Genomic DNA, 15,747 nt, shown 5'->3' with positions numbered 1-15,747 from the left:
CAGGTGGCCAAAGTATTAGAGTTTCAACTTCAGCATCAGTCCTTCTAATGAATATTCAGAACTGATTCCCTTTAGGATGGACTGGTTGGATCTCCTTGCAGTCCTAGGGACTCTCAAGAGTCTTCTCTAACATGATAGTTCAAAAGCATCAATTCTTTGGTGCTAAGCTTTCTTTATAGTCCAACTCTCACATCCATATGTGACTAAGTTGGTGCAAAATTAATTGTGATTTTGCATTGTTGAACTTTGCTATTTGATATTGGAATGTATTCTTAAATAAACATGGTTGTGCTATACATTCTTTTAATGTGCATTTCTCACTTTGTTTTTGTTTTTTTTTGTTAATGACATTACTTTCTATTTATTTTATATTTATTTTAGACTAGGGAAATGATGATAGCCAAAAAGCAAATTCGAGCGATTTTCTTATTCTAGTTCAAAATAGGTCATAAAGCGGTGGAGACAACTCACAACATCAATAATGCATTTGGCCCTGGAACTGCTAATGAATGTACAGTACAGTGGTTGTTCAAGAAGTTTTGCAAAGAGACGAGAGTCTCAAAGATGAGGAGTGCAGTGGTGGGCCATTGGAAGTTGACAATGATCAATTGAAAGTAGTTATAGAAGTTGATCCTCTTACAACTACACAAGAAATTGCCAAAGAACTCAAGGTGGCCCATCCTACAGCTGTTCAGCATTTGAAGGAAATTGGAAAGGTGAAAAAGCTCAATAAGTGGGTGTCTCATGACAGAAAATCAAAAAAATTGTCGTTTTCAAGTATTGTCTTCTCTTAGTCTATGCAACAACAATAAACCATTTCTTCAGTTGGATTGTGACCTGTGATGAAAAGTGGATTTTATATGACAACTGGAAACAACCAGCTTAGTGGTTGGACTGAGAAGCTCCAGAGTGCTTCCCAAAGCCAAACTTACACCAAAAAATGGTGATGGTCACTGTTTTGGTGGTCTGCTCTTGGTCTGATCCACCACAACTTTCTGAATCCTGGTGAAACCATTACATCTGAGAAGTATGCTCAGCAAATTGATGAGATACACTGAAAAATTCAATGCCTGCAGCCAGCACTGGTCAACAGAATGGACCCATATCTCCATGAAAAGACCCAACAGTATGTTCCACAAGCAATGCTTCAAAAGTTGAATGAATTGGGCTATGAACTTTTGCCTCATCTGCCATATTCACTTGACCTCTTGCCAACTGGCTACCACTTCGTCAAGCATCTTGACAAATTTTTGCAGGGAAAACACTTGCACAACCAGCATGAGACAGAAAAATGCTTTCCAAGAGTTCCTCGAATCCTGAAGCACAAATTTTTATGCTACAGGAATAAACAAACTTATTTCTCGTTGGCAAAAATGTGTTGATTTTAATAGTTCCTATTTTAGTTAATAAAGATGTGTTTGAGCCTAGTTATTATGATTTAAAATTCACAGTCCAAAGCCGCAATTATGTTTGCACCAACCTAATAAACTCTTAAAGCACTTACCATGTTGACATTCATTGTGAGGCTCCAAGAGGGAGCCTCTTAGAGTTCATTGTTGTTGCATAGAATAAGCCTCTTTGCCTTAGTTGACCAGTGAACACATTTTCAGGGAATAACTGGTAACAAGTCATGATGAGAAAATGCTGGTGTGAAGCATGTTTCATGCCATCAGACAGCTTTGTAAGTAGATCAGCAGATGACAGAAATATCCCAAATGACTCTGAATATGAAGACTGACTAGTGAATGATCTTCATAATGAATACTGTAAGGATTTCAAGAAAGGGAGCCTGGAGGGCTATGTATGAGCTCAATAAATAGAACTCTGACTTCTCTTTGATCTATTGTTTCATTTCAATATCTGTGAGTATCAGAGATAAGTAAAATGAAGTAAAATAAATGAACACAGTTATAAGAGCTTCTGTTCATCTCCCTGGTTGTTAACCAGAGTTCAAAATCTGAATAGAGGGAAGAATCAGACAATGGGCCTGAAAAGATAAACTTGGCATCCACTTATAGAGAATATTGCATTTTGAATTAGGAACTTTATTTTCTAGCAAATTAGGGACACTTAGAGTTTTTATTAGTGTGGTTTTTCTTTTTTTACCTTTTTTTTTTTTTTTTAGGTAAAGCAAAACATTGTCATAACTCTGTTACTCAAGAAGACTAAGATTTGGTATAAAGATACCACAGAATTCAAGCCTAAAAAGATAAGGTCCTCCATCAAGGCAGTGCCCAGTGAGAAGGTGAGGGCCCTAGAGAAACAATTTAATGGTCAATAACTGCTCACTGGGGATAAGGAAAAGGAAGGCATGGCAGATATTGTCCAGGTTTGGTAACTATGTAAATAGCCAACTTGAATAACTGGTACAGAAACATCAACATGGGTGGGTAAGGGGAGCAATAAAGTGCTGCTCCTGGGAAGCAGCAGTGATGGAAATATCTATCTCTAGTTTCCCTAAAAGAGAATTACCAGTGTATCAATTGATTCCCATGGGGGAACAGTGGTAAACAGTCCAGTTTACATAGATATTAAATATAACGATGCCTGATACACTTGGTTGTCCTTGCAGCACAGTTCAAAGGTAGTTTAGCCTATTCTGCAAAGATGGTCCTCAAGATGTGAATATGAATGAAACTTGATTCCATCCTTAAGAATCTCACTATGCTGTGATCAGTTGTGTCCAATTCTCTGCCACCCTATAGACTGTAGCCCACCCAGCTCCTCTGTCCATAGGATTTTCCAGGCTAGAGTACTGGAGGGGGTTGGCATTTTCTACTCCAGTGGATCTTCCCAACTCAGAGATTAAACCTGTGTCTCCTGAGTCTCTCGCATTACAGGAAGATTCTTTACCTGCTGAGCTATAGAAAAAACAACAGAGTTCCAGAAAAACATCTACTTCTGCTTTATTGACTATGCCAAAGACTTTGACTGTGTGGATCACAACAAACTGTGGAAAATTCTGAAAGAGATGGGAATACCAGACCACCTTACCAGCCTCCTGAGAAATCTGTATGCAGGTCAAGAAGCAACAGTTATAACTGGACATGCAACAATGGACTGGTTCCCAATTGGGAAAGGAGTATGTCAAGGCTGTATATTGTCACCCTGTTTATTCAGCTTATATGCATAGGACATCATGTGAAATGCTAGACTGGAGGAAGCACAAACTGGAATCAAGATTGCTGGGAGAAATATCAATAACCTCAGATATGCAGATGAAACCACCCTTATGTTAGAAAGTGAAGAGGAACTAAAGAGACTCTTGATGAAAGTAAAAGAGAGTGAAAAACCTGGCTTAAAACTCAGCATTCAAAAAACTAATTCTTGGCATCCTGTCCCATCTCTTCATGGCAAATAGATGGGGAAACAATGGAAATAGTGACAGACTCTATTTTCTTGGGCTCCAAAATCACTGCAGATGGTGATTGCAGCCATGAAATTGAGAGACTCTTGCTCCTTGGAGGAAAAGCTATGACCAACCTAGACAGCATATTAAAAAGCAGAGACATTACTTTGCCAACAAAGGTCCATCTAGTCAAAGCTATGGTTTTTCCAGTAGTCATGTATGGATGTGAGAGTTGGACTATAAAGAAGACTGAGCGCTGAAGAATTGATGCTTTTGAACTGTGGTGTTGGAGAAGACTCTTGAGAGTCCCTTGGACTGCAAGGAGATCCAACCAGTCCATCCTAAAGGAGATCAGTCCTGAATATTCACTGGAAGGACTGATGCTGAAGCTGAAACTCCAAAACTTCGGCCACATGATGTGAAGAACTGACTCATTTGAAAAGACCCTGATGGTGGGAAAGATTGAAAGCAGGAGGAGAAGGGGATGACAGAGGACGAGATGGTTGGATGGCATTACTGATTTGATGGACATGAAGGACATGATGGGTTGATGGACAGGGAAGCCTGGAATGCTGCAGTCCATGGGGTCACAAAGAGTCGGACAGGGTTGAATGACTGAATTGAACTGAAGTATCTTACAATGACCCTTTACAGAGGATCACTGATGATTTTAATAATGGATACAAAAGAGCATTACAGATACAACTGTTAAGTAAAGTTGAACTGCCTATCAACCAGGAGAGAAGCACGGATGTGTGTGTGTGTGTGTGTGTGTGTGTGTGTGTGTGTGTATGTGTGTGTGTGGTGTTCAGCCGCTCAGTCATGTCTTACTCTGTGTGGCCTCATGGACTGTAGCCCACCAGGTTCCTATGTCCATAGAATTTTCCAAGCAAGAATACTGGAATGGGTTGCCAGTTCCTCCTTTAAGGGATCTTCCCAACCCAGGGATTGAACCCAAGTCTCTTGGGTCTCCTGAATTGACAGGTGGATTCTTTACCACTACTACCACCTGGAAAGCCCTGAGAAGCACAGATAATTAGGGATAAAAGATAAAAAGGTCAAACCTGGTTGGTAGGGATCGGTGGGCACAGAAAAAGAGGTGACTTTGAAGGATAGATAAGATTTCATCCAAGATAATGAAGGTAAAATAAATTATATTCTAAGGACCATTAATGATTATAATTACAATTACACTAGTAATACCAGTAATAATAACAGCTATTTCTATTGATCATATGCTATGTGCCATGCATGACTTTAAGTAATTTACATATATTACCTCATTTCATTTTCAAAAAATAGAATGAGTTTATACTGAATTGTGAGGCAACTGAAACCCACTGAAGAATTTTGAGCAGAGGAATGAGTAATAGCTGATGCTTGGAAAAATTAACAATGTTGAGCATAAACTGATGGATGGGTGTGTGATGGTCATAATGGGAAGTCATTGTGATAATTCAGACTAGGCGGTAACAAGCATCCATGCTAAGCATACAAACTACATAGGAATGAAAACCAAGGACCCGATACATTTTGTCAACAAACACCTACTGAATATCTACTGCATGTCTGGCATTATGTTAATTCAGTTCAGTTCAGTTCGGTTGCTCAGTCGTGTCTGACTCTTTGTGACCCCATGTATTGCAGCATGCCAGGCTTCCCTGTCCATCACCAACTCCTGGAGCCTACTCAAACTGTTGTCCATCGCATCGGTGAGGCCATCCAACCATCTCATCCTCTGTTGTCCCCTACTCCTCCTGCCCTCAATCTTTCCCAGCATCAGCGTCTTTTCCCATGAATTGGTTGTTTGCATCAGGTGGCCAAACTATAGGAGTTTCAGCTTCAGCATCAGTCCTTCCAGTGAATATTCAGGACTGATCTCCTTTAGGATGGACTGGTTGGATCTCCTTGCAGTCCAAGGGACTCTCAAGAGTCTTCTCCAACACCACAGTTCAAAAGCATCAATTCTTCAGCACTCAGCTTTATTTATAGTCCAACTCTCACATCCATACATGACTACTGGAAAAACCATAGCTTTGACTAGATGGACCTTTGTTGGCAAAGTAATGTCTCTGCTTTTTATCATGCTGTCTAGGTTGGTCATAACTTTTCTTCCAAGGAGTAAGCGTCTTTAAATTTCATGGCTGCAGTCACCATCTGCAGTGATTTTGGAGCCCAAAACCATAAAGCCTGTCACTATTTCCATTGTTTCCCCATCTATTTGCCATGAAGTGATGGGACTGTATGCCCTGATCTTAGTTTTCTGAATGTTGAGTTTTAAGTCAGCTTTTTGACTGTTCTCTTTCACTTTCATCAAGAGGCTCTTTAGTTCTTTTTCGCTTTCTGCCATAAGGGTGGTGTCATCTGTATATCTGAGGTTATTGATATTTCTCCTGGCAATCTTGATGGTATTATGTTAGAGGCAGAGGCATTATGTTCGGCTCTGGGCAACAGAGACAAATAAGAGAAACACAATTCCTGCCCTCCTGGCACTTAAAGTTCCCCATCGGACACTGTAGAGAATACATTCCCCAGCCTCAATAACAAATATTGACTGAAAAATAGTCTTGGGGTGTGTGGGGGTGTGTGTGTGTGTGTGTGTGTGTGTGTGTGTGTGTGTGTGTGTGTGTGTGTGTGTGTGTGTGTGTGTGCGCGCATACCTGGCCTTCTACCCCAGTTTTTAGAGCTCTTGGATCTCAATGATATTTCACCTCTGTCTCTGAATTCTCCCTCTTACTGATTGGCAGAGAACACAGTGGGTGGGACAGAGCAAACCCAGCTGCAAGCCAGACAGAGACGGACATCTTTGGGGGTAGCACAGCTTGAGAGAAAAAAAACATTTTTCTTAAAATTCTTCTCTCCATAGGTCAGGGTAAGGATTAGGGCAACTGACATTGGAATGGAAGTAAGAGGATAGAAAAATAGTTTTCTGTTCCTTAAAGTACAAGCCAGACCATCTTCCTCATTGTGTGTGGATGTAAATCTAGTCTAACCCATTACACAAACACAAAAACTGTGAAACTCAGTGTTTTGACCTGTTCCCATGAACTCAGAGCAGTTCGCACTCATATTACTCAATTTATTTTCCCAACACTCTTAGTAGGCTGATATTATGAAACTTTCATAGAAACCAACTCAAAGGTTAAGTGACTTACCCAAAGACACACAGCTAGGAGAAGAAATGGGAGTAGAGAAAGGTCTTCCAACTCACTTTTCCCACAATATTATTGGTCTAAAAGCACTCTGAATGGTGCTTCTAGAGCCTCAGGAAAGAAGCTGACCCTGGATTTATTACATAATGTGCTAAATGCTATCTTGAAAGATTGACTTAATTTAAATTGATAAAATAATAAAATATGAAAGCCTAATGGTTGAGGTTAATTCCAAAAGCCTTAATTTAGTACCTTAATTCTTTGGTCTAAAGTTAGGAAGTATGAGGGATTTGGCTTTTTGAGACTAATTATAATCAAGATAGTAATTTTTGTTCAGTGATCTAAAAATGCTTATTATCTGAACAACCAGATTGATGTGTTATGTTTTACTATGAATATTATTTCTCAGTTTCATGAATATGTTTACTCATCATTTTTTTCCTTGAATGTATCTTTTAATGTATATGCATCATTGCATTAAACAGCTCAGCTTTGGGGGAATAAGAAAGAGAAAAATAACGATATTGTGTCTCTTCTTCTCTATCAAAATTTTACTTCAACATATTTTATCAAAGTTTTTATTTTATCACAGTGTTTTCATTTAAACTTGGTATAAATTTTTTGTTGTTGTTGTGCTTTTGCCACAAAATAACCACTCAGCATAATAGCTTAGGACAGAAATACATCAAAACAGTGCAACAAAAAATATTTTAAAATGGCAACCTTAATTGGAGTTTCAGAAATAAATCTCTGAGTGTAATAATTTATTCACTAGAGCTGTTGTCTCAGCAAAGTATTTCATCTTAGTTTCTGAAGAGTTGCTAGTCATTAGTAAATATATTTAAAGTTGAAGCCAAAAAAAAGATCACATTTATTCTGGCCCAGCTATATTTATGAGATACTCAATGGTTAAGAGCATCATCTGCGTTTTTAAAAGATCAAATAGGCGATTATGTTTGTGTAGTTAATTAATGAAAAGGGAAGTAGGTAATGATTCACTCTGAAAACTTTTCTATCACAGTATCTGGGATCCCATGCTGGAAGGACAATAACGGGGTGCTAATTCTGAACGCACACAGGGGCGTCCGACAAAGACACAGAGATTTGTAGGAAATCAACCCTCCAGCAGTCCTGGCAAGCCAGACTGACCCTAGCAAATGAAAATAATCAAAAGTAATTAGAAGCGTGCTGGACTACTCCTCAGAGAGCCGGGCGGGAGAGTAAACATGCCTGAATCCTTGAGCCACTGCAAAGGCCCATGTCTGAGCTGTTAGGTGCCCTGACCTTGTCCACATAAAGATGTGATTTATGAAGTGCAGGGCACAGCAGCAGGGCTTCTGTCTTCTCCTGGAGAACCAAATTACTGAGGTGGAGATTAACATGCTTTCAGTCGGGCCCATTTCCAGACCAAGGGAAATTTTTTATTTACATTTTTTTTACCTTTAATTTCCTCTTTTCTTTTCTGTCTTTTTTTTTTTTAAACAGTTCCCCCACCCGTATAGATTAAAAAGAAAAAAATCAGACAAAGTTCATCAAAAGGAACCAGAAATCTCTCTCCCTAGCAGTGGTGATAATGTATGTTGGTGATCCGACATTCAGACATTCAGAGCTCTTTTTGTTTGTAAATTCTTATTGTGTACCACTCTTTTGCTGGGTCTACCTACCCAGCATCACAGAATTCACTTTCAGGTTTAGGGAGTCAAGCTTGTGGACTACTCTGATTAAAACGTATAAATTAAAATTAAACAAAATATTCTCTTTGATTCCACGGCTTTCCAATCCAGTTTGTCTTGTCTAAACATGATGTTTCATTACAAGGTTTACCTATTAAATGAAAAGATTTGAGAGAAAAAATTGTCGGTGGTCAAGAATTTGGGGCAAGGAAAGAAGAGAGGCAAAGTGGAGCTTCTGTATTGGGAGAAATATTTATATGTAAATTAGTGGGAAGTCTCTTGAGTCCTAAAGATGCACTTGTATTTTTTTTCTTATCTTTGTCTCAGTTAAGTTAGGTAAGATTTTACAAAATCCTATTCTGACATGGAAAAGAAAGCATTGATTTTCTTTTTAAACACACATCAATATCCAGACATGAAGCTAATTTAATTAGCAAGCAGTTATTGTTCAGCCAAATGTCAATTTCTCAGATTATTTCATGCTTCTTGACGTGAACTGTATGCAGCAGGATTTAACAGGATCTCCATGAATGAAACTGCACTTGAGCAATGTAAAAATGCACTTGTATGTTCTTGAAAAGCTTAAAAAAAGAAAAAAAAAACAGTGTTAAAACAAAAATGTCAGGCTTGGAGTTCAGTGTATATTTAGCCTCCTCAAGAAAGCCAAAACTGCAGAATTAAGGGAACTCTACTTAGGCTGAGGTTATAAAGTGCCTTCCTCTATAAACTAAAAACATAATGTCAGGGTGAATGGGAACATACTTTATTAACTTTATGGTATTGAAAACTGCCAGCAAGTTGTCTTGTTTTTAAATATTGTCCTCTGCAGAGTGTTACAGGGCTGTTTGTCCACAGGAAGCCTATTAAAAGTGGACAGTGCAGTCATTTCATCTGGCTTTGGCTGGACTGCTTTTCTTTCCTTTAATGATGTGCTGGAATGTACCATGCCCATAGGGTCTCCATTAGCAGAACTTTTACTTCAGGGACAACCATGAAGTTTAAGGCTTAAAAGAGGCATCAGCTTACAGTCTTGTGGGAATCACTTGAATACTGGAGCACTAACTTCTTACTGCTTTAACTAATATATTGACTTATTTTAAATAAACAGTTACACAATGAAGGCAGAGCCAGTGGCCTTATTGGCAATCTTTGAATCTTTTCAAGATTCTGCAGTCCACGCAGATGGGGGGAGGAAGGAAGGGGCCTGAGGAGGGTTTATGCCCTTTTCAGACCAGGAAGAAAACACACTAACCTCTCCCACGCCAACCCTTCCATCAGCCAAAGGTGGATCTTTGCAGCTCCCAGAAAATCTATCAAGTCACACTCCAACCTCGTATCTTCCAATGCCTCTTCCCTGGTAAATAACAATTAACAGAACAGGGAAGAAAAATCAATCAGTCGTTTTGGGAAAATGTTCTGAAAATATGATTCTTTTTTAAAAGCATTGCCGACAAGTCATTCTATGTGTGACAAATCCCTCCCTGCTTTTAAGCTGTACATTTGTTGTATGTTCTATTCTGTCCCCTTAATATTTAGATCATCTGTGCTGATACATGTTTGCAAATTAAAGCTGGTTTGAGATTATAGTAAAACCATTATTTTTAATAGCCCATTTCAAGGGCAACGCTAAACACTGCAGAACCCGCATGTTACTGATTACCGCTGAGCAGACAGCAGCTTTTGCAGATTAATTTGTAACTGGGAACTACTGTAAACAGATTTCACTAGAAATCCCAAGGAATCAAGGAAATTGGTGGTGGTATTTGTCTCCTTATATTTATTTATTGTTTTAGAAACCTCCTGATAGAGAGCGAGTTAACGGGGAGAAAAGCAAGCCCCCCTGAGAAAACCTTTTCCTCCCGGCCCTCCGGCTCCTCTCTCTCCAGGTCACTTCTGATCGGGAAAGGCAGGACGGGGTCTTCTCCTAAAGGGTTATTACTGAAATAGCCAGAGGCTCCTTTCATGAGAATTAAGGCTCTTCTAGTTACTCTCGCATTTCAGGACCCCATTTTTAAACTTCAAGTTGTGTCGTCAGGAAAAAGCGAGGTGATTGCCTTTCCGTGAAGGTATTATAATCAGAGGGGAGGAGTGGGTGGGGGAAGGAGAGAGAGAAGTAAAATTGAGATTTGATGTTTGCCCAGGCCTTTCAGTCTTTCTCACAAGTTATTCAGTGGAGAACAAGACTGATGATGATATTAATAAAATAATAATGATGAGGCTAAATAATCGCCTAACTCTCTAGATCAATCTTTCAAGGACTCAGAGAGAAAGTGTTAACTCTTTTGGCTTTGTCTGGGGAAGCGAATTTGATGCACAGAAATAGCCTTAGCTCAAGTTGGTGTCTGCCGGTCTGGACTGCAGGGTGCATCGGTACGGGCTTGAGGCTCCGGAAGGCTTGGGATCGCGCGCGAGGCGGAGGGCAGAGCCCAGCTGCCCGCGCCCGGCGGTCGGCAGCCGGTTCACCTGGGTGGCTGGAGGCCGCAGACGCCGCGACTTAATCCGGGTCACAGCGCCATCTACCGGCGGGCTGACGCATCTGCAAGTACCCAGACCTTGAAAGTCGCCCCGCCTCCCCCACCCGAACCCAATATAAGGGGAAAAACTCGGAGGCCCTTTCCACGAAATCCTAATTTAGCCAGGAGCTGCCACTGATTCCATACGAACTTTTGTTTATCCACCACCATTTCCTCCTTTTCAGAGCAGCTTTGTAAAGGGCAAGGGGGCGGGGGCCAGAGGCTAGGGCGGGGGTCTGGGGCGTTGAGCTCTCTCAGACCCCCTGATCAGGCCGCACTGTCTGAAGCAATCGGTTCCCCAGATTACTTGTATTTAATACACAATGCATCATAAAACAAATCCCTCATCCTGACAGGAAGAAAATAGAACAGCTCATAGCTCGAGCCGGTCCAATTTATGGCTAAATTAAAAAAAAAAAAAAAGTCTCCTACAATGGGCAAGTTGAGGAAGGGCAGGAAATCAATGGCAGCAAACCGGGAGCTCTTAAAGGTTCTCAAGCGCCGAACTCTATGGGAATATCTGACCGGGTTTTAGGTTATTTACAAAGGATTTTTCCTGTCCTACCTACCACTGCTGTGCGATTTTCCCTCAAACAATGGCCATTATCTGAAATAACAGTTCAATGTCACAGATAACAGGCCACCGAAACGAATTAGTCACCACCTCATGTCATTTTCTCCCCCTCCCCACATCCCTCCCTTTTGTTACTATTTTTGTTTTTAAATCAGCATTTTGGGGAAATATAGATCGACTAGATTTACACGTCTATTTGCACTTAGAGAAAACAAAAAGGGACTTGTACCGTCTCTCCGTGTGCAGATGAAGTGGAACATAAATGCGCTTTCCATCCTCTCTTCACCCCGCCCCCTCAAGTATCCCTTGACTCGCTTACTTTGCTTAACTTTCCATTGTTGGGCTAAGTTGGATTTTGCCCATTTGTTTTTATGAATGGAGTTTGTGATAAAAAAGCGTTTATTTTCATTTAACCGGTGGATTTCACTAAAATGCCTAAGCTTGGCTAAAGTAAATCCATAGACACTTTTATTTGCCATGCATTCCCTATAGTCTTTCTTCCAGTGTTGTTTCTGGAATGTGTTGATAAAAACAGAACATATATATTAGAAAATCATTAATCACCGGGTATTACTTGTCCCCTCAAACAACATTCATGGGGTTAAAAGTTAAAAAATAATCTGAGTTATCAAAATTTCTTAATTCCACTTTGGGGCGTTCATGATGTTTTAGTTAATGTATTAAAGAATATGACAAAAACTCACGAAACAATCGTCAACCTCTCTCGGCCCAGAATAAGCTATCTGGGGAGGTTATATGCAAATAATGTTTCGGATTTTTAAAGTCCTTCTGAGAAAAATATGATTTAAAAAGTACCGTGCTCTTCTGCTAACCTGTGATAATGGAGGGAATAGAGTACGAATTTCAATGATAATAATAAATACTTAGCAAAAAAACTGGAAACGTCTTTCCCAACTTTTTAGGCTACTGTTTCCTGAGAATTTCTAAACTAATGATATTTAGCATGAGCCACAGTCTCTTTCTTTAAACCTCATCTTCACCCCCTCCAGCAACCCACCCCCATTCTCGGAGCCCACACCCTCACACCCCGAAAACATTTTTCCACCCCATCACTCCCATCCCCCCATACACACACACACACACACACACACACACACTCTCTTACACTTGTGCTTTCAGGACACCTAAACAGAGGATATTTCCCTGGGGAAAGAAATCCTGCCGGGCGAGATCTCCCCATTGGTTGTTTACCCGGAGAAATCTACATGTTTAAGGGGGATGGTGCATCCGTAATCAGTCTAACCCTATAGGACTGAGTCTTAGCGACCTTTTTGTGACCTCTCCCGCCAGAGGAGGCTGCTGTCACTTTAAAAATTTACTGAAAGAGGAGCCCGTCTGGCTTCCGATCACTCTGGGGCGGCGGGAGATAGCTCCCTTTCTCCCTCGCCCCGGGTTCTTTCTGGATGGCCGAGCAGATCCTCTTTAAAGAGACAGTTCATGAAATAGAAACCCGGCGGCTGAGCTAGGAGTTGCGAAAGGGGACGATCCCGTGAGGGTCTACGACCAGGAAAGGCGCAGCGGAGGATCAGAAAGGGGGCTAGAGCTCCCCTCGCCTCCCCAGGCCCCCCACCTTTTCAAACTCTCCTCCTCCTGCCTGTATCTCTCCCCACCCCCCCACCCCTTTGGAACCGGGAGAGAGAAGTGGAAGAAGTTTTAGTGGGTTTCAGATAACTTTCATTACACATCGGGCTGATAAGAGCAAGAGAAAGTGAGAAAAGAGGGAGGTGATGTGAACCAGAAGGAATAGCTCGGAGCTCATTTAGGAAGGGGGAAAAAAGCCAAAACACACCAAACTCGGGTCACCCAGACAAGCGGAGACTTCATTTCTGGTCTTAAAAATACACTGTTGGCGGACAATAAATCTGAAACGCGTGGTCCTGGCGAGCAGATCCTAGAGACGGACAAAGTTATCAAAGACCATTCGGAAATCGAGACTCGAGGCTGGTTTTTTTTTTTTTTTTAACATCTCGAAATGTGGCTCGGGATCGTTTGAAAGGATTTTCGTGCAGGAAAGCTGGGGGCTGCCGATTATTTTGTTTGTTTTAATTCTTCTGTGATTGCCTTTTATTGCTGAGTTGAGGCCATAGAAATCTTAAGGTAAGAGAACTCACTTAAAAAAAAAAAAAGTCTTGGCGATGTGCATAGTTTGTTACTTGGGACAGTTTCCTGCCTTGGCACCCCTTCTCCGGGGCGCCCCCCGCCCCCCAGGCTTCTTTTCCTACTTGCCCGCTGTCTCGCGGAGCCCTGTGCTTATCTACGTTGCCGGGACTGCCGATTTCCTTGTTCCTTCTGTGCACCGGTGCGGTCTGGACGCGTCTCCGGGGTGGGTCGTCCGGCCTTCGGTGGGTCTCTCTGCCGGCTGTCGGCCCTCCTTTCCTCGCTCTCTTCTCCTCTTTCCCCTCCCTCCGTGTGTCTGTCCGTCGGTATCAGGGACGCAGAAGGTGGGGTTGCCAAAATCTGAATTCCTGGCACCGGCCACGCGACTTTGGAGCCGCTTTCGGCCGAGTTCCACCTTGCCAAGTAACAGCTTTGCTGTCCAACATCGTGTGGTGCTTCGCGAGAAAGTCACATTCGGACCCTTTGGCTAGGTTGTGGGGATTTTTTTTTTTTTTTCTTTCGCTGTTGGTTTTTTGAAAGGGCCTTTCTCTAAAGTCCACCTAAAGGGAATTCTTTTTTTTTTTTTTTTAAGCTATCTTTGGAACTTGACAGCTTTTAAAAACACAGGAGTGTGTTAGATGAAATGACGGAAGATGTGTTGTTACTTTATTTTATTCAAGATTTCCGAGACGATTAAGACATTTGGGAGACAAACGCAGTTCTGTTAGCAAATCAAAAGCGAATAATTCACCCGGGGGTCGGGGGCGGGGTGGGGGGGGGAAAGGTTTCTGGAGAAAGTTAAGCTTTTGTCTTGGGGCAAGAATACAGGGAGTAAGAAAGTTAATATGTTGGTGAAATATTTGAATAATCATATTACATATATGTAAAAAGACATTCTTTGGAAATGAACCTGTTTTTAAATTAATTTCACTGTTGACAGTGGCAATGGCAATAATGTTAACACGGAGTAAAATTACACCTAGTCTTTTTATGTGCAGTATATGCAATACTTAACTCTCTGCCCTCGCAAAAAGGGAATACTGGAGAGCTAGGGGGATAGATGATTTTTGACTTTGAAATTAACAAGTTTTCCACGTCTTTCTGCAAATATGAAGTGGAACTGGTGTTGCATTTCACTGACTTCACCCTATTTCCTTCATTAACTATTTCTCTAGTGTGTCAGTAGAACTGCTTTTTTTTTTCCTCCCGCTAGTGAAGAAAATAAACAACAAAGATCAACCAGAAATCAAACAAACCAAAAAGCAAAACAACTATCCCAACCTTTTACTATTTTAAAGTGTGTATTGCTGTTGTTATTTATAATACTTCCAGACATCTGAGGAGAGGGTGAATCTCAAGTTGCCATTTAAGCTGCTCAGCATTGAGAGTTGAAGAAAACAGCTTAAAGTTTGTAATTTTATCAATGAGAAATTGTTCAAATCTGTTCTCACTAGAGAGGCTATTTAATATAGATTTTGTGTTGTTCTTAGTGTGAAAGGTGTCCTTGAAAAAGACTTGATGTGTGTGGATATGTGTGTGTGTGTGTGTAGCAATTATTACTCCTATCTTATGTTTCAATTTTTCTTTTTAAAATTATGGGACTACTTACTGCCCTTTAATTGCCTCATGGCCAAAGGCATATTCATAATGCCTCTTGACTAGGGCCCTCAGAGCACTGGGCTTCTTGAAGTTTGTGGTGAGTTAACCACTTGAATCTGTAACTGAGTGATTACCTGAATTCTGTGCAAAATTGCTTTTGGTCTATACACACCAGAGTTTAGTTTTAACTTTTACAGGTATAGATACAGCAGAGTTCTGAGGGGGAGGGGGTTATTTAATTCATCAATTAATGTTCTGGACTATAGTGTTTAGTCTTTGATAGGAAACGTCCTCAGGTTTGGGTTAACTGATTGACATTAACATTACCAGACTTTCTAGTTATTCACCATCAGGTCAACAACTCTGCAGCTTTTAATATTGGTGTTTAACAACATTGCTGCTAGTGAATCTGAATAGCCTCCTTTAAGTAGACACAACTTTAAAAATGGACATTTCCCATTTCAGTTTTAGTTTAATAGGTATCCTGAATAGTGATTAATATTTAACATAGGTCAAATGTAAAATCTCATGAAAAATAACAATACATAACCATATATAATGATGGCAATTTATTACAATATTTGTATATATTTTTTACTTGTTCACAAGCCAGTTTTGGTGTTTAACTTACAAAACATTAAACTGAAATATGCATTGGCATAGGGTACCTAAAACTTTAGGTTGACATATTTTGCACAAGTGTTTACCAATTATTTATTTTCATTTGTTTTTCTTTGGTCAGTAGCATCAATGAGACAGATCTTACTCT

At 40.6% G+C, this 15,747-nt stretch overlaps 1 protein-coding gene and 1 long non-coding RNA gene across 13 annotated transcripts in view; one reads left to right on the top strand and one right to left on the bottom strand.

Annotated features, from left to right (window-relative positions):
* The window catches only part of MECOM (MDS1 and EVI1 complex locus), a 610,388-nt gene that overhangs the window by 531,288 nt on the left and 63,353 nt on the right, over window positions 1-15,747 (top strand). Inside the window, exon 1 of one of the 12 annotated variants that reach the window (XM_043875354.1) lies at window positions 13,246-13,379. The exons of 6 other annotated variants lie outside the window; for them this stretch is intronic. The gene's annotated coding sequence lies outside the window, so the exon portion shown is untranslated. Of the gene's footprint in view, window positions 1-13,245; window positions 13,380-13,443; window positions 13,625-13,694; window positions 13,871-15,747 lie in introns of those variants that run through there. 5 more of the 12 variants (XM_043875357.1, XM_043875350.1, XM_043875351.1 and 2 more) reach the window with 5 other exon arrangements.
* On the bottom strand, window positions 8,434-13,162 carry LOC122676053. Its single transcript, XR_006335404.1, has 3 exons — window positions 13,072-13,162; window positions 9,427-9,528; window positions 8,434-8,755 (listed from the first exon to the last, which is right to left on the bottom strand). It is a non-coding gene; the product is annotated as an uncharacterized LOC122676053 (long non-coding RNA).

Source organism: Cervus elaphus, chromosome 19 (genome assembly GCF_910594005.1).
Source record: "Cervus elaphus chromosome 19, mCerEla1.1, whole genome shotgun sequence".
Lineage (NCBI taxonomy): Eukaryota > Metazoa > Chordata > Mammalia > Artiodactyla > Cervidae > Cervus > Cervus elaphus.
This window is presented reverse-complemented; position numbering and strand designations above follow the sequence as displayed.